General features: G+C 42.4%; 1 protein-coding gene across 3 annotated transcripts in view; it reads right to left on the bottom strand.

The window, feature by feature from the left end:
* Window positions 1–26,033, bottom strand: part of NHS (NHS actin remodeling regulator) — a 353,602-nt gene that overhangs the window by 132,241 nt on the left and 195,328 nt on the right. The window contains exon 1 of one of the 3 annotated variants that reach the window (XM_019666721.1): window positions 3,738–3,775. The exons of the other annotated variants lie outside the window; for them this stretch is intronic. The gene's annotated coding sequence lies outside the window, so the exon portion shown is untranslated. Of the gene's footprint in view, window positions 1–3,737; window positions 3,776–26,033 lie in introns of those variants that run through there. 3 annotated transcript variants of the gene reach the window in all.

Genomic DNA, 26,033 nt, shown 5'->3' with positions numbered 1-26,033 from the left:
TTGTAAACAATTCTGCCATGTCTGGGATCTTTTAGTATTTTCCTTCCATTTACTCTTTACTTTGATAGGAAACGAATGTTCATTTTCTGGCCTGTAATTGTCAAGATTGTGTCCTCCCCGCCCTCCCCCTGGCAAAGAAAAATGATCTGCAGAGTTGTCTCTATTTGATAACCATCCCTCTTCGTGATTTTTCAAAACCTAATTGTCAGGAGACAGGGTGCCCATTTCTCTTCCCCACCAAGTTATTCACCCACCAGATCTGCTGAGTCTACAAGTTTGAGTTTTCCAAGAAGCTTAAAAATTAATTCCATACCCTTCCATGACCTGCATTCACCATCCCCTCCAATGCGTCCACCACCCATGGTGTTACCACTTCTTAATTAGTTACACCACTAGCACTTACAATGGTGTCCCAGGGGCTTCCACCAGAATTTATCATTGACCTACTTTCTCTCTAGTTTCTCCATACTTCCCTTACCCCCACCCAGTCTGACAAATTGCTTGTTTTAGATTCCCTTTATATTTGGTCTTGGAGGTTTGATCCTGGCATTTATTGTTCTATACTGGCACTTTGCCTTGCGGTCCATCATGCCAGATAATATACTAGAGTAAAAAAGCTCCTAAGTTCCCACTCTTTCTCATTCTTTTTCTCTGTCTTTCCCTCCTTTATGCCCTACCTCCTTTCCTCCTTTTTTCCTCCCATCCCCAGTCACTCAATTCACTCTCTCTAAATTCCACCTCTCCATGAATAGAGTCTGACAATACCAGACAGCTGAGATCTACTGGAAAATACTAAAAATAATTGCCTTTTGTTATTAAAGTCAGGATTGGGGCTGCTATTCCCTCACAGGAATTTGTAGTTTCCTGCAGGGATTCAGAGGTCTGTACCCCAGTGCTTTTTTTTAGAACACGAAGGGCTATTTCAATAAACATGCCACTAAATCGACGACAACATCGTCTTAAATTAATGTGTATTGTCTCTTGTCCCATTTAGCTCTGACTGCTGCTTTCCTGGAATTTGCCATTGGAATATTTTACACACTGATCTCTTCCTGCTGTGCTCCACACCCTCTTTGACATTAAAGTTCCTCTTGAGATTCCAAGGGGGCCAAGAGCCCCCTAACTCTCTCTCTGTGTGTCTCAGTTTCCTTACCCACTGGGGACCAGCTGCATCATTTATGTTTTCCAGTGCAATCTTTTTTAGTCAAGGTCTTGGGAAACCTAACTCAAGAGTCATTCTCCTTAGGACTCTGGTATTAACAGGCTGCCTTTTGGTCCATGAGCCATTATTTAATCAGAATTGCAATGTGAATTAAATGAGTGTCTCAGTACTAGATGCCCAGCCTGGAAAATAACATGTCCCTTGGATCTAATATATGATAGGTGCTATTTACTGGGCTTGCTTTCCTATGTCTAGGACACAGGTTATCAGGATGCAATAGAACCACCTGAAGTTTCTTGTTCAAAAGGCACATTCTTGACCTCCATCCCCAGAGGTTTTGATTCTTAGAGTGGGATGGGGCCCAAGAACTGGCCTTTTAACAGGAGCCCCATGTGTTTCTTTGGGCCACATTTGGAGAATCCCAGGTCAAGAATGATGATCATAAAGGTTTACACTAGGTAACAACTTTCTGCATCATCTGGTAGGTTTGACCTTAACAAGCAAAGAATTGCATAGAGCAGCAGTTCTCAACCTTCCTAATGCTGCGACTCCTTAATACAGTTCCTCATGTTGTGGTGACACCCAACCATAAAATTATTTTTGTTGCTACTCTATAACTGTAATTTTGCTACTGTTATGAATCGTAATGTAAGTATCTTTTTGTTTTCTATGGTCTTAGGCGACCCCTGTGAAAGGGTCGTTCGACCCCCAAAGGGGTTGCAACCCACAGGTTGAGAACCGCAGCATTAGAGTCTTCAACCCACCCCTGGTCTATTTGAATAATCTAACTGTGAAACTGTTACTTAACAGTCCTCAATTTGACAAAGGGAGAAGACATTAACACTGTTATTTATTTCTCAACTGTGTTTGCTGCTTAACAATCATTACATGAATGATAAGGTAGCAGTACTGGTTCATTAATTGTAACAAATGTACCATGCTAATATAAGGTGTTAATGACAGGGGAATGTGGGTGTGGTGTATATAGGAGCTCTCTGTACTATCTTTGCAATTTTTCTGTAAGTATAGAGCTCTTCTAAAAATAGGACTTTTTGTTTTTAAAGTGTAATACATGCCACCCTACAGAATGGCTAAAAATAAAAAGAAAATGCCAAGTGTTGGCAAGAGTGTCGAGCAACTGGAACACTCACAAACTGCTGGTAGGGTTATAAATTGGTCCACTTTGGAAAACTGTTTGGCAGTATCTACTAAAGCTGGATATTTGTATTCTCGGTGATCTTGCACTTCTAGGTATTTAGTATAAATCTAACAGAAATATGTCCGTGAGTTCACCATCATTCATGTACATAGCAGCACTATTCATAACATCCCAAACTGGATACTAGCAAAATGTCCATCAGTAATAAAATGGATAAATCAATTGCACTGTGTTCAAAACCTGAAATACTGTACAGCAATGAATACAAATAAATTTGGACTATATCCAACAACAAAGGTGATGCAGTGGGAAAGAAATCAGACATGCAAAAAAAAGTATACTGTATGATTCTATTTGTATGCAATTCAAAAACAGTTAAAACTCATCCATGCTGATAAGTCAGGATAAGGGTTATCCTTGGGGTCAAGGTAGAGGTGAAGGGGCTCCTCTGGGACTGGTGATGTTCTGTTTGTGGGGGGCTTTGGGTTACTTGGGTATGTTTATTGAAAACTCATTGAGCTGTATACTTAGGATTTGTACATTTTTCTGTATGTATGTCATACCATTTTACAAATGTAACCCATGTATTCTTTGGGGAAACAACACATAAAGAGTCAGCCTAGTAGAGCTATGAACACAGACTCTGAAACTAGGTGGCCTTGTTTCAAATTTCAGGTGTATCACCTATAAGTGGCATGACCCTGAGTATGCCATTAAGCCTTTCTTACCTCTGTGTCCTCATTGTAAAGTAGGAATAATAATGGTACCTATGTCATGGGGTTGTTGTGAGGGTCGAATGAGTTATTATCTGTCCAATACTTAGAACAGTGTAAGGCCCAAAGAAAGTACCATATAAGTGCTTGTAAATAAATACAACAGTTTTCTGGGAGGGGGTGCACTTTAAAAACATCTTTTAATGATCACTACTCTAAAGGAGGCTGAATGAAGAAGAGTTAAGAAAATAAAAAAGGAGTTGAACTTATTTGCTAGGCAGAGTTCTTGATTATGAGGGAAAATATTCTCTTGGCGCTTGACCAATTAATTCTGTTCTTCTTGACTGGGAGTCTGGACTTCCAACAGGCTCCCGGGCACCAGTCCAGAGGCTTGACAACAAGCCACATTTGGGACTGCCAGAAACTGCCACAAAAGAGTCCGCCCCAGAGGGCCTATGGGAATTGCTGGGGAGGGAGAGCACGATCCAGTCAGGAACCACGCTGGGCCCTGCGCCAGGCTGCAGGCCCCTGACGCTACCTGCCGGGTAGGGCAGGCCCCGAGCCCTTGCCTTTCCTCCAGCTCCCTGCCAGAATTTTCCCTTCCATCACAGGTATCCTCCAAGAGGAGCTGACTGGGGCAGGGCTGCGTTCACAGACAGGAAAAGAAAAGAAAGAGAGAGGAAATTGAGCAGGATCGGCCTACCTTTTCAGAAGTCAGCCTGTGCACATGTCGGCGCCCTCTCTCAGTGGCGCTTGTTCTTCCCTGAACGTCCCCCGTGAATGAGAAGCCTAAGGAGGCTCACTCCTTTTACAGCTCACCTCCAGAGTCCGCCACAATCAGGTGCCCGCAGTGGGGCTTGATCCGCTCTTCCTCTCCCGGTTACTTTCTGACACAGCTGGGTCCTCAATCAAAGCACATTTCCCTCTCATCTAATCCTTTGCTTTAGTGAGTTGAACTCACCCTCTAAGGCCTGTGCCTGAAAAAAATAAACCCAAATGAGAACAATTTTTCTCTCCCATTATGAGTACAAGTGAATCTACTCTAACTTGGCAACTCTCCTGCAGTATCCCACTTTTAACTAGTTTCTCTCCTGCTCTCTTTCTTGCGCTCTCTCAAATGCTTGCTAAAGAAGACTGTCCTCCCCTTCCCCGCCCCCCTTTGGTTTAGATGAATGGTCTCAAGTTCTTGAAGCCATGTGTGGCAGACTGGCTAGTTTTACACAAACCATTTCCCTTTACATCTTGGGCACACAGATTTCCAGCCTCCCCTGCATGTTTGTGGGTTCATGTGACAGTTGTGGCCAGAATATGGGTGGGCCCATAAAACTTCCCATGCTGTCCTCCGTGCTGCTTTTTCCTCTCTTTCTCTTTCTCCTACTTCTTTTTTTGCTTCATCTGCCAGCTGGATGCAGTAGCTCAGGAGGCTGAGGACTAGACAGTCCCAGGGGATAGTGAAGCCATAAAATGGAAGAACTTTGGGTCTCTGAATGCCTGTCTAAACACAGCCCGCTTGGAATGTGACATGAGCAAGAAATAAACCTTGATTTGTGTGAAGCCCTGAAACATGGAGTGGCTGGTACAGCAGTGAGCGTACCCTAATACACCAAGTCCCAGACTCTCAAACTTCTTTCCGCAAGGCTGGGCACTCCAGTCCTCTCTCTCAGTGGTTTCCTGTGCAGCCATCTTTGACCTCTCTGTGTGGCAGGCCACACCTGGTGTATTAGCATCAAAGTCCCATGTCCTGACCCTCAACCTTTAACCTTGGTTCATGTTTCAACTTTTAAAATGGTTTCCTGCCTGTTGATTAAAATGTACTTGTTGGAAGTGAATTAGAAGTCTCAGAAATGGTGCCCATTATTCCCTTAACTGTGTCTTTAGGCCATATGCTCTTTGTGTCTATGTGGGCATGTTTGGGATATTTGAATTAGTCCTATTGGCTGCAGTGTAGACATACAAGCAAAGAGACTGGAAGCTGCCAAGTCCCTCCAAGCTGGACAAGTTCTCCGAAGTTCTCTAAAGCCATCCTTCCCATTCTAACGCAGAACAATCACAATTACATTACAAAGAACAAGCCATTCAGCATCTTGGCTTTGCCTGTGCCCTGACTTGCATCCATGACAAGAAACAGGCAGCTTTGTGGTAAACAGAGGATGACACAGGCCTACAGACTGAGAAACTGAGTTGATTTATTATATTTGACTGTGTGAGATTTGAGGCTGCCAGATTTCCATGAATACTGGGGAGTACAACAAATCTTCAGTGTGTGTGTGTTTTTTTTGAGTGGGGGAGTATGCGAGTAAATTATCTGTAATTTAAGCCCAGCTCAGGGCTCTGAACATCTTTCAGTGCGTTCTTACTTGGTGGGAAATTGTAGCTTTTAGAGCTACATAAAATTCACATTTCCGTTATTAAAGAACCAACACAAGTAATGTTTGACTCAAGTTAACAGTCACTCCTTGGAATAGATGATGAGTAAATATTTACCCACCGGCATAGCTGTTGAGTAATTGCCCATTAAGAAAGTTAAATGTTAATCACTTATTTCTGGATTGAATAATTTCAACACGATCCTATGACTAATCTTTAAGGTCTGAAGGCAAGGGAAAAAAAGCCTACATCCGTTGGTTTCTTTCAATCTTGACCGTAAAGGAAATGCACATTCTTAGGAATGTCTCAAATTAGACACATAACCAGCTTTCACTCCCTTAATGCTCAAAGCCAACCTGATCGCTTTTTCATTGTTCTTCCCCCAAAGAAACCTTGACCCCACGTTAAGTATTAACAGGATTGGAGAGGGGAGTATTGGACAGGTGTTTAGCAGGAATATGGGGAACATCTGAACTAAGTAAGGAAAAATCTTGGGGATAGAAGACAGAAGATATAACTTGTTGGCTGTCCTGCATCAAAGGGAACTGTGCATGATAAATGCTATTAAAGTGAAAACCCTATGCTAGATGTCAGCAAGCATGTTAAATTTTGACTGAGTCAGAGGGGGACCTCAGCAGCAGATGGCCAGCAAAGAGTGAATGGGGAAAGTCTCTAGACTGGCAGGCTCATGGAAAGGTTCCTTGCCTGGTAACCCCTCTCCTCTAGGATCAAAGCATGAACTCCCAGGTGGACTATCTCCACCCAACAAGTCAGTCTGCATTCAGATGAGAAGGGCTGTGGCCAAGATGCCTGCACAAGTTCTGCATACACTCCACGCCATCAGGAACACAGTCAGGAGCTTGGCAGGTACAGTGGATGTTGTTGATGCCCCACCCAGATCCCTTAACTGGGCTGGAATTCCCCAGTGCTGAGTGTTGGCTGCTAACAGCCGCTCACAGCTGATCCCTTCTCTAGAGAATTGCCCTTGGTCAATGGGAGTTACTTAGTCCAGAAGGTTATGCCCCCATCCCCAGGGGCAGTCCATAGCTCTCGACTGACTGATACCTTGATACAAAAAGCCAGCACTTGCTTCAGGTGGGATCAACTCTGTGTGCGATTCCTGATCCTGTGAGAAGAGGCTGAAGCCAATCTCTAGCTAAGACCACAAACGCCCTATTCTGCTTCCCTCACTCCCCTTCTCCTGACAGCACTCCTTCAGTGAAGCACGTGCACAATAATCAATGTTTCAGTTTCTGCTCTCGTTCTGCTTTTTTTCTGAAGCTGAAAAAAGACAGTAGGACAGGCAAGACATCATGTGACCTGAGAGCTCCTGCTTTCCAGAAAACCAAAGGAATGGCCACTCCCAAACTTGCTCCCTCCAAGCGAGCCCACTGGAATCCATTGGGATTCTTAATCCACTTAGAATATTAATTTAAAAAGGAGGACCACTTTGAGGGAGTTCCCACCAAGGCCAGGTAGAGTTTTAAGTGCTTGACATACATTAATTTCTCATGGTCCCAACAACTCTGGAAGGTGGGTGTTGTAGCCTCATTTTATAGCTGAGGAAACTGAAGATCAGTGCCTTGCCCAGGGTTACAAATGGAGTAAGATATACATGATTCGAACCTACATCCTACTCCAAAGTCTATGCTCATTATAACCTTTGTGCTATGGTCTTTTAATAAGTATAGTCTTGTATTAAGTATGTTGGTTTTCTCTGCCATTTATTTGTTGAATGATCTTGGCTAGGTTTTTTTCATTATTATTTGGGGGGGGTCGTTTATGGTCTAATGGAGAATTTCCAACTTACCCCAAAGTAGATAGAACTTTACAATGAAACTTCACATAGAACTTTACAATGAAACTCCACATACTCATTACATATACACAATAAACATATAGGGCCCATATACTCCATTCACTTTCCCATCCACTTCTTCCCTCCCATCTTGGCAATGCTAAACATCAAACGCTGAAGGTCTGTCTCTAACACCCCTCGCCATGTTGATCCCTGCTTTTTTCCTAGCCCTGGGCACTATTACAGCACTTCCCAAAGCCCACTTTAAATGATCATTTCTTAAGTATATGTCTCTCTTTTTAAAAAAAAAATGAAAAAATTCATTGTTAAAATGAATAAATTTGATAGAACAGTGAAATTGACTGTAGAGAGCATTTCAAGGCTTATCCATAGACTTCCAATTGCTCAGCAAAGTTCTAAGTTATCATCACTAAACTACCTTGGCAATTGTTGAGACAATGTTAGAGTGGACTAGAATTCAAAGCACTTTTTCTCCAGCAAAAAATAAATATATAACCAAATAACTAGCTTGCCAATTGGGGAGTGCAACTTGTTCCTTTTCCTCCCCTTAATTACCTCTCAATGGAATATTCTAGAACACCCAGGGGGTAAGTTTCCATTAATCTTCAGGCCTCTCTAAAAGCCAGTGCCGATGCAAAAATTAAATATAGCACAATATCCTATAAACAAAGTCCTGAGTCTTAGAACCCAAATGACTCAAACATTATTTTCATTTATGGCTTACAAAGAAAGTAACATGAATTGTGTCAATGGTTCCAACACCTCTAGAGAGTATTATATTACAATACAAAGACACAGAAAGTCACCTTCAAGGAATTTATGATATGGTTGAGTATATAGAATATGCCCAAAGGAAATGATGGAGATACACAGAAAGACAGTGACAGTTACATACACAGACTTATGACTGCACAGTGTTACATACACACACACACACACACACTCACTCACTCTGGCTGATCACCCCAACTCAGACCCACAGAGTCACAGTGTGATGCAAACACAGAGAAACACAAGACTACCCCAGGGCAATGAGAGTCTGAAGCCTTAGTTTGGGTTTCAAGTCAGCCAACCTAGATAAAGACAACCTGAGGGAAATGGTGGAGCCTGGTGGACGAAATTCTTAAGCTTGGAATATGTTCCATTCCTGGATCAGCCAGTAATGAATCATTTCTTTAAATTGCTTGACTTCACTGGAGCTGAGTCTCTTTGTTTCTAAGGCTCCTTTCAGCTCTAACATGCTATGAAGACTCACTTGAAAAACAACCCACAAGGACAATTTGACACAGTGTGTACTTGTAGAACAAGCAATGTGATCAGAGCCCACACATTAGTCGGTGCACCTCACCCAATTTAATTGGGTCAAAACAAAGCAGTGTCAAGTGACTTTGACATGGGCATGAAGGCAGAGAGCTTACCTACTCTATCTGGCAGATACGAAGGATTCCTTCATCATAGGAGATACTACGGGAATAGTGGAGACTGATGTTTTCCTACCCATTATGAGGGCTTGACATTTAATCTGGTAGTATGCAATAGTGTCTGAACACTCAGGTTTGGCGAGTCAATTGGGTTTGTTTCTGAAGTGCAAGAATTGCTGCGTTGACACCTCTTGGCCACCAGATGGCTCCATGCATCTAGCCAGAGGTACCTATTGGATGAGAAGGCACAAGTTTAAAAAAGGCAGGTTGCCTGCCCTTACGTCCCTGCAGCGTGAAGCACAGGCCCTATTATAAGTTTTATACCAGCAAAATTCACTCATCTGCCCCATCAACAGCAACTCTGACTTTGTCCCTTTGCCTTTTAGAATGTGAGACTTGGTATATTCAGGGGGCCGAAGGATAAACGTGGATACCAGGTCCCCACACTGGTCAAATGACTTCCCAGCTGTGGGACAGGAAAAGCCTGGGCCCCAGTCTCACTTGTTCTGCTGGTCATGCACTGATGGCCATATCTAACACAGTCCTCGAGAAATCTTTTTACAGGCTTTATTTGGTGGTCATTTTCTTTTCCTGCTCATAAAGATAATACATGTCAATCATGAAAAAATTGGAAAATACAAACTAGTATAAAAAAATGGCAATAATCCATCATTCTTCATCCAGAGAAAGTCACTGATAAATTTCGACATGTTTCCTTTCAATCTTCTTTTTCTTTTGGGAGGTGTGGGTAGTTGGAGTCCATGTATTCTCATTTTGGGGGTGATTTTTCTAACCTGATATTTTCTCTTAATTTTATAATTGTTTTTCCATGTCATTACACGTACAATGCAAGACAATTTGGAGAATTCAGAGCAGCATAGCAGAAAATAAAACCCCTTGTTTTTCCAGTACCCAGAGATAACCATTGTCACATTTTGGTGTTTTACCTTCTAGCCACTTTTCTAAGCATAATATTTATTTATTTATTTATACAAAACTGGGGCCATGTTGCATATACTGTTTCATAGGTTCTTTTTTTACATAAATATTACATCATGACCATTTCCCTCACATCATTCAATACCTTTAAAATTTTGGTTATTAATATCTTGGTAATATTAAAATATCTGAATGGAGTTTAATTCATTTACTGAATTGTCTATTGTTGGCCATTTGCATTGATTCCAATACTTTTTATTCCAAACAACATCAGGATGACTAACTTTATACTAATTATACCTTATGTTTATATCACTGATTATCCACCTAGCATAAATTCTTAGATATTAAAAATCTTTGCCCATTTGATACACATACATGCACACACATGTGCGCGCGCACACACACACACACATCCAAAGTTATTTCTGATTGAACATTTACAACTTTGTGTGTTTGCCATTTTTATTTCTTCATTTGTGAACTGAGAACCTAATAAGTATCCAGCACTGTGCTGCATGTTTAGAAACAATTACCAGTAAGTCTCCCAAAGAACCATGGAAGATAAATACCACAATCTCCATTTTACAAATGAGGAAACTGAGGCATAGAGATCTTAAGTGTTTTTTCAAGGTCACACAGTGAGTATATGACAAAGTTTGGCTTCAGATTCAGATCTGTGGTTCCAATGTCATGCTCTGTCTACAATACCACATTGCTTCCCTGAAATATGATTGAAATATAGTTTTATAGAGGAGATAAGATTAAAGAACTCCTCTGCTATCGTATAAGAAATGTTATGAGACTGCCTGTTAGTGTCTATTTAAACCTTTGAAGGTAGAGAAGGAGTGAATGAGACAACCTTGGAGACCCTTTTACAATTACAGAATCCAACTGCCTGCACATTTTTATAGATGAGGACTCTGAGACCCTGAGGAGTTAAACAACTTGCTAGACGTGGCGGTTTGACCAAAAGATGGGGGAAAGAGGGCAAGAAAATACAAACAGCACAAGAATCTGACAAGCTCTTTCATGCCTCTATGTCTTTGCACAACGGGTTTCCTGTTTGGATTTCTCTCCCCAATTCACCTAGTGACTCAGCTAAAGTGTCGAGTCCTCTACAAAACCTCCCATCAATTTTCAAGGCAGAATTAACTGTCTCCATACTCTGTATGAATCTGTACTCACCGTATTATGAGTACTTTCTATATTATGTGGCAGAGAGGTCTAATTGCCCAACAAAAATTTTTAATCCTTTCCACAGAGATCATAGGGACTGAGTTGATGATAGAAAGCGGCTGCCCAGCCAAACTGGATTTCCAGGTGCCCCCCCCTCCACCTGCCCTGTATCTAGGTGTGGCCATGTGACCTGCTTTGGTGAATAGCCTGTGAGTGGACATGATCTTCCAACACCCCACCTTGCTTATTGCTTGTGAACTCTGCCATTTGAAAATATGATACTTGGAGCAAGACAATCATATTGCAACCATGAAGTAATAAGCCTAAGGAGAAAAAGCCAACATGAGGGGGATGGCAAAGCAAAACAAGGGGAGGAGCCCAGTGTGAAAGATATTGCTGAGCTCTGAACCAGCCCCAGAAGCGTTTACCTTAAGACATTAATTTTTAAGATAATTAAATATCGTTCTCATTTAAGCCGCCATTAGGTGGATATTCTGTCCTTGCAGTCAAAAGCATCCTACTGCTGTCTCTGATTTCTTGCCTCTTTCACTAGATTATTAAGTTTCAAGGGCATCCTTTGTATTAAATTCATCTTTGTACCCCTCTTCCTCACGCCCGATCCCAGAGTCCTACAGGGGCTCAATAAACATTCCCTGAATCCAATCCACCAACAATATTGAATTTTGGTAAAAGATAGGACTATGACCAATAATTCTTGATTTCCACTGGCCAATTCCTATAGGATCCTACTTACTTAAAACCAAACTCTTCCAGCTATGGCTCCATGAAGCTCTCTGCCATTCACACAGCCCAGTACAGAGTTTGCTAGGCAAGGGTTCATTTACTGCTTGTTAATTAGTCAAGTGCTGAGTGCACCACATGACTCATTTTTACATTATTCGCACAATTGCACAATTAGCATTTTAAAAGGTTGTCTAGGAGGCTGGCCCAAGTAAGTTTATCTTGAAAAATGTCACAAAAGGAAAAGAATAATTAACAAATCAGTTCCCAAGCAGATTTAATGGACCGTTGGCTTCAGCCTGAAAGGTACTGCATGGAAGACTCATTTTTAGTACGTGGCCGAGGAACTGATTTTTGCCAGACTTAAACATAAAGCGTCCTAGCCTCCACCCCAAAGTAGCAGACCTGGTCAGGAAGGAAGGGAACACATTGTGCTCAGTGGTGTTATATGTTTTTTATATTGTTCAGTTCAACAATTAACTGAGGCACCTAACTGTCTCCAAATCCAGCTAATGGGCAAGTGACATTAGGGCCACTGTTAGACCTCAAGTAAATAGCTATGTTTGCTCACAGAAGGTGGCCAGGGGGCTTGTGGCTAAAATGGGGAACCTGATCTCTTAACCTACAAGCAACTGACAAGGTATCCTGCTCCCCTATCAACTCCATGTGGGTTCCCAGCCACATTTTCTCTTGGGCATCTATCTTATTACAGTATTATTAAATGCTCTTGTGGTGACTATAATTGTATCCTTTTCCTTAGTAAGTGTTTAAGCAGCTTTTACACGTGTGTTTTGCATTCTCTTTGGTTCTGAGTCCTGTGAGGGCAGCAGCTTGTTTTCTGGTACACTTGGAGATGTTCTCAGTTTGGACACTCAGAGCTCTACACACTGAGAAGAAAGCCGATAGCACAGAATGAACAGATATGCTGACACTCACTCAATAATGTGACAACATGACCCACTGTCACATCTCTCATTCCCCCAAAACAGCTCTGTAGGACAGGAACTTCTAGCCTCATTTTCTTAATGAGGTACAGAGAGGCTAAATAGCTTGTTCCAGGCCACACATGGCAGAACCAGGACAAGGAGACAGGTTCTCTGCCTCTTTCACTGTACTTAAAAGTGAAGTCATCTGATAGCAAATACCCTTGGTTTTGATGAGAGACAAAAAAGCATCTTCAGTCTGGTCTTCTGTCAGATGGCTTAGTGGTTCTTCTCATTTCCTCTGCTTTCTGTGTACAAACAACCACACAGATATACTCTTACGGTTTTCATAGTGCAGTTGGCAAATTAAACAAAATAGCTTTTCCCCCCAAAACCCCAATTGATTTTCCATCAGCTCGTCTAGTATGAGATTTTGGTTTCCCCTTTTTTTCTGTGTAAGTCAGTCTGAGCTAGTCTTTTGGCCAGAAATCCCTCATCATATTCCTGGGAAATGGAGCCTCCTCTGGGTGATAGCATCCATATTAAGGCCCCAGGGGATTGCAAGGGAAGAAGTAACCTTATCTGTCAGGCCCATTCCAATTCTTCCCCCTCTCCTACTCAAGGAAGCTTGCTGTTTCTTAGAAGCCAGGAAGAAATCAAATCCCACTGGATCCCACTAGAGAAAACTAAATAGAGGGGCAGGCTTCTTCACTCACATGGGCCGTATCCTTAGTGAAAATGCCGCTCATTGAGGCTTGGCCATACCCTTACAGGTCTAGGAATCTAGGAAAGATGCAAAGTTAACACTGATATGTAGAAAAAGTACATACTACTGAAAACCGTTAATATCGGTTTAGCCAGAATACCGATGTACTAAATTCTCACAGAAACCCTATGAGATGAGTACTAATATCATGTCCCTTTTATAGATGAAGAAACTGAGGCATGGAGAAGTTAGGTGTCCTGCCCAAGGACACACAGAGCAATAAACAATGATTAACTCTGGGGAATGGTTTGGAGAGGGGCTACTTTCCAGTTTTTAAACATGTCCAGTTTTTAAAAATTGTATCCATTACTGTTTTATCTTTATTATTTTTTTTGCCACAAGCAAATAACTGTAGTGCTTCTTTAACTAAAAAGATGTAGCCAAACTCCAAAGTGAACCTAATTCAGATTAAATGAAAACAACGGTAAGTTCTTATATTAGTGACAAGTATAAAATATTATAAAAGAAAAGTACAGTTTTTCATCTTTAAGTGTTGAAGCCAGGTTAATCAAGCACCATGCAAGGAAGGTTTCCTAGGGCAACTCTTTGTGAAGAGATATTTGAAAGTAGGGACCCTTAAGTGACTGGGGATGCTTAAAATGCTTTATCTTCGGAAGCATTTTAAGCATTTTCTCAGCACTCTTTTTCTGGTTCTTGGTGACTCAGCATCCCAAATTCCACACTAGTGGCCTCCAGTCTAATAAGGTCTGTTCATATTGCAAGGACAGAGCAGCTGAATAAAACTCACGAATTACTGCCAAACCCAACATTTGCCTTTGGTGCCACCTCCTTCTGCAGAACAGAGCCTTGTGTGCAGCCACCTTGTAGACCCTGATGTGCACAAACAACAATGGGAGGCCCACGAAGGTGTCCAGCAAGAGGAAAAGGAGAAATGACACCCAGATCCTCTGCCCAGGAAGTGAAGTGTAGAAGCGGCCACATGTTGTAACTGTGGGCTGGGTGCCCCACACTGCACACTTACTTCCTCCCTCCCCAGAGTAGGGGTGGCCTCTCCTTTGTCCTCCCTCCTCAGAGCCTGGCTGGGGTGAAAGTCGAAACCCAGAGGAAATGCAACAGTGTCAGGATGCAATTACTCAGGAAGGACAGGCTTCCTTTGAGTCCCTGATTTTCAAATCAGAGAATCTAGAAAACTGGGCCGCCCCACCTCTCCTCACTGCCCATCATCCCCTCAAAGGGAAAGCTTCTTGTCTTCTTACACAGACACAGAATGGCCTGTCTCAGTGACTGACTTATCCATTTTGATCAGGGCCTCCTCTGTGCCAACTTCCAACCCTCTCAGAAAACAAAGACAGAGGAACAAGAGTCAGGGACATCTGCTGGTTGCCACACCCATCTGCATAATTGGATCAATAATCTCCATTTTGGAAACGGCCTGAATATACTTTTACTGAATGTTGTTCTGAAATCTCAGTAAGAGTAGACTTACAACTCACCAAATAGCAGAGAAGCCTCATGGAGATATATTATCCCCAGTCAAACCCAACAAAGGAAATCGTACAGGGAAATCCTACAATAATTTGTGGACACCTGTGGCCTGAACGCGAGGAGGGGCAGGCTGGGGCAGTGGGAAAACCAACTTTCCCTTATTTCCTTTTGGAGTCCCATATGGGCTGGAAATTCCTCCCCCAACTCCCAGTTCAGCTCTAGGCCCACAAAATGCATTTGTGTAATTCCTTTGCCGGAAATAATTTGTCTGGGTGGCCATGCCTAGCGGACACTGCCGTGCTGAGTGAGTTTGGCTCAAAATTAACTGTCCCAGATCATTCCATTGAACACAAGATGCCTCATTTAGGTAGAAGGGGAGAGGAATGACTTGTGTAAATACCTGGAGGCCAGGCAGCTCTTTACATCCTCAACTGCTCCATCAATACCTGCCAAATGAATGAATGAATGAATGAATGGATTTGGAGGTGTTACTTGTTGAGAGGTGGATTTGTGACATCTTTTCCATAGCACACCTGACATTCACCACCATCTGACATAGTTTATTGTCTGCCTCTCTTCCCTATAATATAAGCTCTATGAGGTGAGGGACCTTATCTGATTAGCGACCTACCATATCTGCAACACCTAGAATTATGTAGTAGATACCCAATTCACATTTGTTGACTATTACTCGTGACTAAATTAGCTATGGGACATCATTGGAGAGTGGTACTTTGAATGGCATGAAGAAAGAGCCTGGCAGAATGTTCTTCTCCAAAGGCCATAAAAACAAATACTCAGATGTTTCCCAGAGCGATTAAACTCTGATCCATGATAGGAAGACCGGTGACTCAATTAGTAGGTTGACACGTGGTCCCAGTGGGAGTCAAGGCATAGTCTCAATGCCCATATAATCCTGACCAAGTTAACTTAGACTTATGACTACAGTCCTTCCTAACCTGGCAGCTATTGGTAGTATGCATACACCTATGGCTGTGTGTGTCTGCCTGTGGGCACCCCCTTTTACGACGTAAGTTTATTATCTTTATTTTACAGAAGAGGAAACTGAGGCATGCACTCACGAGTAAGTGACTTTACTCAGGTCATGCAATGGGAAAATTTCAGAGGGAGGATTCACCCTTGAGCCCTTAGCTACTGCTGTATTCATTTAACTGCACCCATCTAAGCAGCAGAGAAACAGGCCGAGTGCCTGGGAAACCTCTCTGTGCTGAGTTTGTTTGTTTGCCCTGGCAGGCCCAAGTACCAGCCTCCTCCATTTCTGAGTGGCCCTAGCACATCCAGGAAAAGCTCAAAGGTCTTCCCTTTTTTCTTAAAGCCACCAGAAGAGCAGTTCTAGTCAGTTGCTCCACCCCCTCCATTGGACATCCCACCTCTCTTCTGGGCTTGGATAGAGTCGAGAGGGAATATTACTATATAACCTTTTCTTTTATCCCCTATGGTGTTTCAGCCTTTCTTGGAAAAGAAATATATCAATTCTTAGTCATCCCTTTTAAGTAACAGGGCACAAAAAAAAGCCACAGAATTTTCTGAAATCTCCTTTTGGCCAGCATTTCAACTTCACTTCATACCAAATCTTCTTCCCAGAAACACTCCAAGCAGCAAAATAAATAGCTGATTTGAGTTCTTCATCAGAAATAGTTCTTCATCACATTTCCCCCATGGCGGGTCCTAAAAACTGGGGAAATAGCCAGCAAAGCAGACAATGGAAGAAAAAAGAGGAGGCAAGTCAGGAAACTAAATGAAAACAAGGACTAAATACCAGTCTCTGAAAACCCAACCAAATTATTGACATGTGCTGGCCTGACAGGTCCAGCTCAGTAGCCCCACGAAGAGAGGGAGTGGGGAACGGGGAGCCCTTGGCAACTTTCAGTAGAGCAAACAACACAACTTCCTCTCTCTGCAATTCTGTAACCCTTTTTTTCTATTTTGGAAGCGAGATTAACGTCACTAAATAATAGAAGACCTACATTCTTGAAAATTTAATGACTGTCCTACATCAAGCAGCTGTCAAATTTATTTGCTTGTTTTCCTGACAAAGTGTTTCATCCCAAACGTTCACAGGGGATCTTGCCTTCATCAGTCTCAAGTCACTTAAGAGGGGGGAAGGTGAGAGGCAACCCAAGAAAGCAGGAAATCCCTATTTCCTAATTAACCCATTAATTCCGAACACCAAATCAGCCTGCCTTTCCCCCGAGCAATTCCACAGACATCACAGAGCAGACACAGACAACGCCATTTTACTTTGTTGGAATCATTAGCCAATTTCAACAGGTTTCTAATGTGTGTCTTTGACTTGTCTCCCTTCCTTCAGTTCGCTTCATGGCTAGTGGACCCAATGCCCAGAACACCCCCCAAGGTGGCTTCTTTGGCTCCTCACCCCACCCCAGTCTCTCTTTTCATCTCTGGGGAGGGGCTCTCTACTGTCAACCCTTTGGTGCAAGCACCCATTCCTTCCCTAACACCACCAGCCCTTCCCCGTACTCCCCAACCACTGACTTTGCCCAGTTCTCTTTCCACTTTCACTCCTCCCTGGGAATAATCCCAGGAATAGGTGCTGTCATAAGTAACCACTGATGCTGCTGTGTGGGGATGGATATGAAAATTGCCCCACCCCCAGCTCCCTGTCTCCCTGGTAACCCCACCCTAAGTTGCACCCTTGAGACCAGCTCTTTGTTCCAGTATTATGTCTGCATGGTCCCAGGAGGCAATTGAAGGTGAAACTCAAATTTCTCCACTGTGCACGCAAGCAACTCCATGCCCTTGAAACTAATGATTAAGCTTCATTTTCAATTACAAGGGAATTTGAACTAAGCATACCCTCGAATTTCCTCCCTGCCCTTCCTGCCCCAGTGGTCCTGGATATGGCAAGATTGGCCATTAAAGTTCAACTGGACTTCAAAAGGGAGGTAGTTCCTGACATGCATGCATCATTCATTGAACATTTACTTTGGGGTGTCTACTGTTAGCCAGGCTCCAGATATGTGTAACGAAGTTAATGTGGGCAAAGAATTTCATCTGGAGAGAAGACAGACTCTTGTTTCCTGTCCTTAGTGAATATTAATAGCATTAGCTTCTCCTTGGAGACTGATTTGGAAAAGGAGGAGGGAGAAGGAGATTATCTGGAGGGGGCAGCCCATCACAGAAGCAAGCTCCACAGTCTTCCCACTGCAGGAGACAGAAAAGCAACTGACAACCCGAGTTAAAATTGCAAACAGCCCCTCCCCCACCTCTCACTGCTGACATCTCTTCCTTAGCTTGATTTCTTTAGTCCATAGCAGTTATCACTTTCTAGCATACAATATACTTTATATATTCATTATGTTTCTTGTTTATGGTCTGTCTCCTCCCATTAGACTGCCATCGCCATGAAGGAGGGCAGGTATTCTGTCTGCTTTGCTCACTTGATATAATGCCAGCACCCAGAATAGCATGTGGTACATAGTAGGTGCTGAATAAATATTTGTCAAATGAGGTAATGAAAACTGGCAGCCAAAGAAACATTAGTTTCAAGAACCTAAAGAGAATTGTACATCCCAAATAAGAGTATGGCATAAAAAAACCCACTCAAACAAAAGGGACCATAGTGTGTGTGTGTGTGTGTGTGTGTGTGTGTGTGTGTGTCTAGTCTTTTCCCATCTTTTATTGTGGCACTCACAGAAAGAGTGGGGAAGGGGCAGCGTAAGGACTATAATTGAGTAAACATTTTTAGGTTCTTGTCCTATTTTGGGTTTCCTCAAAAAGCAGCCTGCGAAGGGATGATTTGGGTGCAAGAGATGATTCTAGAAAGCCCAGCAAGAGTGTATGTAGGGGGTGGGAGACAGGGGAGGGAAGGAAGCCAATGCAAGTCACTATAAATGATTGGGGCTCTATCCTGCTGGGGACCCTCTGGGAGATTATGGAACACATCTCAGGAGTGTCCCACGAATCTAGGGTATCCTTCCTCCAAATCTCCTCCTCCTTGGTTGAGGATTACTCTGTGTGTGTGTGGGGGGGGGCTGTTGAGCATGCTCCTACAGCCCAGAGAAATCCCTCAGAAAGGCTGCAGTGCTTGTCGTAAGAAGTGTGGATGTGTAGTAGATTGTCTGCTGAGCTACAGGTGACCTTTGGGTGGGCCTAGGGGATAAGGGCTGGGCACTGACAGCGTCTGAGACAGTTCCCCACTCTATTTCTTTCTGAACCCGGTATACCTACATGAAAAGGGGTAATTGGCTTTGTTCTTTGTTAGTTGTCACGTCAGCCTGTCTCTCATTAGCCTGGTTGCCTGATGCTTAGATTTTTTCTCTCCTCATCAATAAAAGCAATTGAAGTATTTCCTTTGGGGGGAAAAAAGAGAGAGAAAGAGAATGGAATCCTGTGGTGCTTGGAAAAGACAGGAGAAATGAGGCTGTTTCCAAATCAAAATAGCATCAAGACAAAAAATAGGAAAAAATGCCTGCAGAAGGTTCCACTTTTTCCCATTCATTGTTAACACTCTAAAATAAAGCACTCTATAAATATGAAGCACTGGGATGTTTGGAGAACATCAACCTACTCAAGTTTAAAACATGACACACATTCCTGAGACGCTAACTGTAAATTGTGTCATGTACTGAGAATTATTTTTTCACTTTTTACTTGCTTTTAAAATGCAAGATTTCCTGGCCAAAACAATCTGATCAGGGGAAATATTTCTTGCCTCGAAATGGCAATAAATGTTTTAAAGGAATTTGAATTTCACCAGGCTTACAGCTCTCAGTTTGATTTCCTGCAACTGAACTTTTGGCTGAGATAATTTACTGAGTGAGTTATTTGATTTGCTACTAGCACCCACCTTCTTGTTCACTGCCATGTGTGCACACGTGCACATGCGAGCACACACACACACTCTCCACATTGAGAAAGAGAGAGAGAGAGAGAGAGAGAGAGAGAGAGAGAGAGAGAGAGAGTGGGAGATAGGCTAAGAGCATTATCTCTGGGCTCCAATGACGCTCTTAAAACCCCCTCTCCAACATTGCAGGAAATGGAAGCAATATAGTGAGAAAATAGCTAACACCCACTGAACACGTACTATGTGCCAGGCATGGTTGTAAGCAGGTTTTTCTTTTTTGGCAGAGATACAATTTACTCATGAAATATCTTGGACAGACAGATCTAAGTACTGGCTATACTACTACAGCCAGTCCTTATGAAATATTTGATTATTTCATAATGCCAATTGATTTTCTGTTGTATGTTATAGAGCACTTCAGCCTTACTTCTTGTTGTTAATGGCTGTTACTAAATATGAAGCTATAATATTTATGCTCTGAGCATTTTGACTTGTAGGAAGTCACTTAATCCACACACCCTATGCAACCAGTTACTCTTCCAACCTCAATTTATAGATGAAACTAAGACACAGAGAGGTTAAAGAACTTAACCAACATCACTGAACCTGTAAGTAGGCAGAGAAAGAATTTGAACCCAGGCAATTGGACTCCAAACCTACTTTTCTTAACTATCAACTAATTCAATGCTGGGAATGCAGGAGGGCTGGACCCTAGTCCAGGCTCTACCTCTACCCATGTGTAACCTAGATGAGGTTATGTAATCTCTCTGGGCCTCTGTGTCTGAGAGCATTCTTCATAGCTATTGGGTGTACATGCTTCTCTGATCATTTCCAACAACTGGGAAGTGTTAAAAGTCTTTAATATGGGATATTAAATGTTGGCAAAATTAAAGAGCATCATTAATCATAGCATCATTCAATAGAGCTGCTATAACCTCAACTTCGTACCCCTTCAACAGCATTTATGAAGTGCTTACTGTATATTTAACAGGCATATTTTACATCATTTCTAGGATAAGAATGGAATCCCATTCATCTTTTTACTTTCATGACTAACATAATAGCACTTAATTGGCACTCAGACAAGTTTGTTAAATGAGCGAATAGCTGAAAGTTATATTAGGGCATATATATATATATATATATATATATATATAGAGAGAGAGAGAGAGAGAGAGAGAGAGAGAGAGTATACACATTTTAAGAAAGGAAAAAACTATTAAAATTGTAATACTCAATATATACCAATAACGCAAGATGAATACAAGTCATGCACATACATTTTTTTGGGACCCCCAGTGTATGCACACATATATGCACACACACACATGACTAGTCCATTAAATTGAAGAACTATAGTACTGCAAGAGTCTTAGAAATACCCTAATTTAATCCTCCACTCACACCCCTTTTTAGAGGTGAGTAAGCAGAAAGAGTTTAATGTTGTAGAGAAAGTGGGGGAAGGGAGAGAGACAGAATGAGGAAAATGTAGACAGGTTTCTCATACCACCTGAGTCAATTTCTGCATTTCTCCATTATGGCATTTGAAGCCAATTTTCAGCATGTCAGTTAAAACCAGGAACACCTTCCAAAGTCAAATGTGAATGATTTCTGAGGTGTTGGCAATTTGGGGGGCCACTCTGTACTTGTATGAAAAATTGAGGTTGGCATTATATTTAATTCACTTTAGACCAAATTTTGAAATTTAGGTGACAAAGAGCATAAAAACGTTTGACTCTAAGTCTACTTTAAGATATTCATCATATTCCATTCCTTGATTTAGGCACATAATGTAAGAGGTATTTGACCTAAACAAAATGAAAAAGATTCAACTTAAAATTTAAGCAGTGAACTATCAGTAACTCTAGGAATAAGGAGCATGGAGGTCCCAGATTGCTGGAATCTTCTGGGGTCGTTTTCATTTCCTTGTGTATCTATCTGAGCCTTTTTTCAAATGAGGTCCATGAGGATTTTAATGGATCTGCAATAATTCTCTAGGCTCCTAGTTATCTTTCATGAATTCTGATCATAGTTCATAAAAACTTATAAAGCGACTTACTGAGACACTGGGGAAGTTGATGGACCCTGGAAGTTTGGGGTTTAGGGCTAAGGGAGGAAACATTGGCTAGACTCAACAGCTATAACGAATATTCATGTCAGTTCCATTTGCTCTTCCCACTGGCATGGCGATTAGGAGAAAGAGGAAAGCCAGAGAAGGATGTCGGGTCCAAAACCCCAATCTTGAGCAAGTGAGGTCCACCAGATAACCTTTTCTTTCTTTCCTTGTTTGTTTGCCTGTCTGTAAGCTGGGAGGAGAATGAATACACCATTTGTTTTCTTTGAAGATTTCCTTCTGATGAGAGATTCTGGGAATGCATCAAGGCTGGATAAGTGCCCATCCCTCAACCTTAAGATGATGTAAATTGAACAGACCTGGATGGGGTCCATCAAGTCGCTTCTCCCCATCACTGCTCCTTGTGAAAGGGAAAATAATCGTGTGTTTATCCTCACTGCTGACAATGTGCAGATGTGTTTTCTTAATGGCACTTGCGACACGTTTATTTATCCTCTTTGGCACTTGGAACCTGTGCTTTTCACATCTTTTCCAGCTGTACAGGGCAAGACTGTTGGTAACCTCCTATTTTTTCAAGCTGATTCTCTTACCCTGGATTGTTTGTTTTGTTTTTTAAGTAATTTAAACTGCACAAGTAGCCCTCGGGAGAAGGGTTATTCAATCAAGGGAAAGTTGTTTCGAACACCACCCCTGAGCTCTTCCCATAGTTCACCCTTTGGCCAGGACAAAGGTGAAGGGATAGGAAAAAAAAAGAGATTTGACTTATACCAATCTTTCTGAGAAAAATTCAAGGAATGTCTGGAAGGTGGAAAGAGACCAAAATCTATCCACCTCTTTACCTTTATTAGAGATTGTCTCTAATAACATAAAGGAGAAATTAACTTCCAATGGTGAAAAGCTAAGTTCTTAAATTCATACTTAATTAGCTTATTGGTTCACAATCTGTAATATTAAATTATTTGAGGGTGAATATATACATGATTGACTATGCTGTGGGTCTCAGATTCAACTACTTCAGGTGGCTGAGGATAGTGAGGGAGTAGTATATTAGGTGTTCTATAAATGCTAATTAAGGAATAGCATTTCCTGGATACTCTGGACAACAAAAGAACTATTCAACATCTAATATCCTTCTAACTTTCATCCTGCCACAAGGCCAAGAGAACCAATTGCAACAAACACCATCTTTTCTTGCTGTGCAATGGATCAGTGGCCTCTTTCCATTGAAATTTCAATAAGGGCACAAGTCTCTGGAATGAAACAGACCAACACTCAGATCTGGAGCACAAGATGGCAGTTGAAAGTATACAAATAAGACTTTTGGGAGCCAGGGAAGTAAGGCAAGGTGATCCCCAGCCATAGCCTGTCATATCTCCAAATACACAGCCCAGATATTCCAGATACACCAGCCATTTGTGTATCAACAAATATTTATTGCACACCTACCATGAGCCAGGCCCTGTGCTAAGTGCTGAAGATACGATAGTAAACAATATAGACATGATTATTGCTCTTACAGAACTTCCAGTTTAGTAAGGGAAGTAGAGAGAAAGCAGGGACATAATCAAACAAATAAAAATACTTCTCAATTGTGAGAAGATCAATGAAAAATATAAGAGGGTGTTGAGATACAGAAAAACGGGGATGGAGGGGGTACTGAAATATGAGCAAAGCTCTGAGGATAATGTGGTGCGGAAAAGAGCAGAGGAAACAGCATATATGAATGCTCTGACAGAAGAAAGAGCTGGTATGTATTTAAAAACTGGTGACAGGCCAGTGTGGCAAGGGAGTGCTGGGCCTGGAGGAACATGGCATAGCACGAAGCTGGAGAGGTGGGCAGGGCTTGCCAGGTCATGCATGGATTTCATTTTAAGTGCTATAGAAGGGAATGAAGAGTTCGTAGAGGGGCATGCCGCTGTGTGGCTCATGAGTTAAAGGATCACTTTGATGGCTATGTGAAGAATGGACTGTAGCAAGCAACAGTGGACATAGGGAAGCCAGAGAGGAGGCGACTGCTGTGGTCCAGGCACGAGGAGGTGGTGGCCTGGTCTTGGGCGGCGTTGCTAAAGATGGAGAAAAGGAGGTGGATATTAGTGAGTTCTCTTCTGCACTTGTTGTCACTTTCTTCTCATGATGGGTGGGTGCAATGTTAAAAGAGATCCTCATGTCTAGGTCATGGGAACTGGGGCTATTCTGTTCAAAGAGAATGAAACATCTACATCATAGTTGTTTTAAGATTTGCTTAGGGGCCGGCCGAGTGGCTCAGTTGGTTAAGAGCTCGCTCAAGAGTGTGAGCTCTGAGCAACAGTGGTTCGAGTCCCGGCCCGAGCTGAGCTGCCGCTGAGCTGCCAACAGGTGGCAGGAGGGCTCAGCTTAAAAAAAAAAGAAAAGAAAAGAAAAAAAATTTGCTTAGAATAGCACTCTGCACATAGACAATGTTAAAAACAAAAACAAAAACACAACAAACTGTTGGCTATTATTATTGTGACATCAGATAATAGTAACAAAAATTTCCTGATCACTTACTATGTGACAAATGCTTGATATATATTATCTCACTTAGTTTTTACCCTGATTAATGATAATACATATGGCAAACGATATGGGATCTCCATTACACTAGTACAAACATTCCATCCAGCTTGGATGGAGGGTGAAGGCCCTCTCTGGAGCGGCTTTCTAAATGGGACAGCTCACCCAGATGATGCTCATATAGGAAGAGTTGAAACATGGACAGCTCTCTCTGGCATGCCCAGCAACAAGTCAATGGTTTTCACATGAGCTGACCAAGATGCTAGGAAGATGGGATCCTGTCTCCTTGACCTTTGTAGCCAGATGGTAGTGCATTGGAGTGGCAGATCCCATGGAAATACTTAACTAAGTTACCACCTTGGAGGAGAAATTAACTGAGGCCTGTACTGGCACTTCCTCAATATATTTTAGAATCAGACAGGAAGCCGGGGGTGGGGGTACTTACAACTATATGTGGAAGGACTAGGAGGGGAGATTAGGGATGGAAAAGATACTTTTAATAGCTTTATTCACACTTTGAAATAATTATTCGAATCACTCCTCTGCCTTCTTTTAAGCTAGTCCCTTTTATTCTCTCCCTGTTTGTTTCCTCTTCCATCCTCTTCCCCATTCTCTTTCCCTTTCTTTTTCTCTCCCTCTCTTTCACTTTCCCTCTACCCCCAATTTTCTCTGTCTCTGTTTCTCTCCCTCACACACACACTTACACACACATGCACACACACGTACAACTAGAAATGGCTTCTTTTCTTCACTGGCTGTTCTCTCCCTGGGGCTCAGGGGCATGGCGACATGGAGGGGAGGTGGAAGCCAGGGAACCCATCCATTTCCTCTTAGACAAAGGGCAGGGGTGCACTTTGCTTGTTTATTTATTTTTTCCTTCGAAGCTATACATCATTCTTGAGTAGATGAGACAGCACATAACCCCAGTGCAGTCTGCCAGGGACGCAGCCTGTTTGTCTGCGTGGGGGACTGAGCTGAGGGGAAAGGAAACCAACTGTCTTTCTCATTTAGGTCATCACAGAAAATGAAGGGAGCAAGCGGGCGGCAGGGGGATGGGCATAGCTACTCCTAACCAGAGTGACTGCAGAGTAATTCCATTCTATCTTCACCTTCTGCCCAAGGCTTCAAACAGAGTTGCCACATTCTCATTCCTTCAAGCACCCAGCACACAGCTGGTTACTAAGAAACACTGCAAATCAGACCATTCGTGGCCCACATTGGGACATTTCTTTTATGGCTTCTGTAATTATTTTTAAAGTAAATGAATTAACTATAAGCCTCACCCCAGAGGCCAAATCTTCAGTTCAGTGTTAAGTAGAATCAAGATGAGAACTATTATTAGCTTCATATCATAAAAGGCTATTTTGCTTTCACATTCTGGAACACGGAAAAGGACTTGGCTTGACAGGCAGATGAACAGTACTAATAACGTAACTCTGAGAGGTGAATCTGGTGCCCGGTCAGTGCCTGGGTGGGCTGGAAGCCCCTCTATGAGTCCCGGGACCAAGCAGGGTGGGCAGAAGCCTGCTCTCAATGACACAAGGCCAGCCCAAAGTCAGGGATGCTCACAGCGTAGCCCATTGAGCTCAAGAAGGAATCCTCCATGTTTCCTCTCCCAGAACCACAAGCTGTGACAGATCAGATAATCAAGTGTGTCAAGAGGCTTTTTAAAGGGATAAAATCCTAGAATTAAAAAAAAAAACAACAAATGCTAATCCTCTCAGAATCTCAGTGTCCTCACTCATCAAGCAGGGCAGGAGACAGAAGGCAATTCTAAGCTCTCCTCCAACTCTCAGCTTCTATGATGCATTCATTTACTCATTCATTCATTCATCAACAAATTTATTGAGGAACAACCAGGAACCATACCCTGTGCTATGTGTGTGTGAGTGTGAGTGTGTGTGTGTGTGTGAGTGTGAGTGTGAGTGTGTGTGTGAGTGTGAGTGTGTGTGTGAGTGTGTGTG

This window comes from Hipposideros armiger, unplaced genomic scaffold, assembly GCF_001890085.2.
Source record: "Hipposideros armiger isolate ML-2016 unplaced genomic scaffold, ASM189008v1 scaffold_13, whole genome shotgun sequence".
Taxonomy (NCBI): Eukaryota; Metazoa; Chordata; class Mammalia; order Chiroptera; family Hipposideridae; genus Hipposideros; species Hipposideros armiger.
Note: the sequence above shows the minus strand (reverse complement) of the source record. Positions and strands in the feature narration are given on the sequence as shown.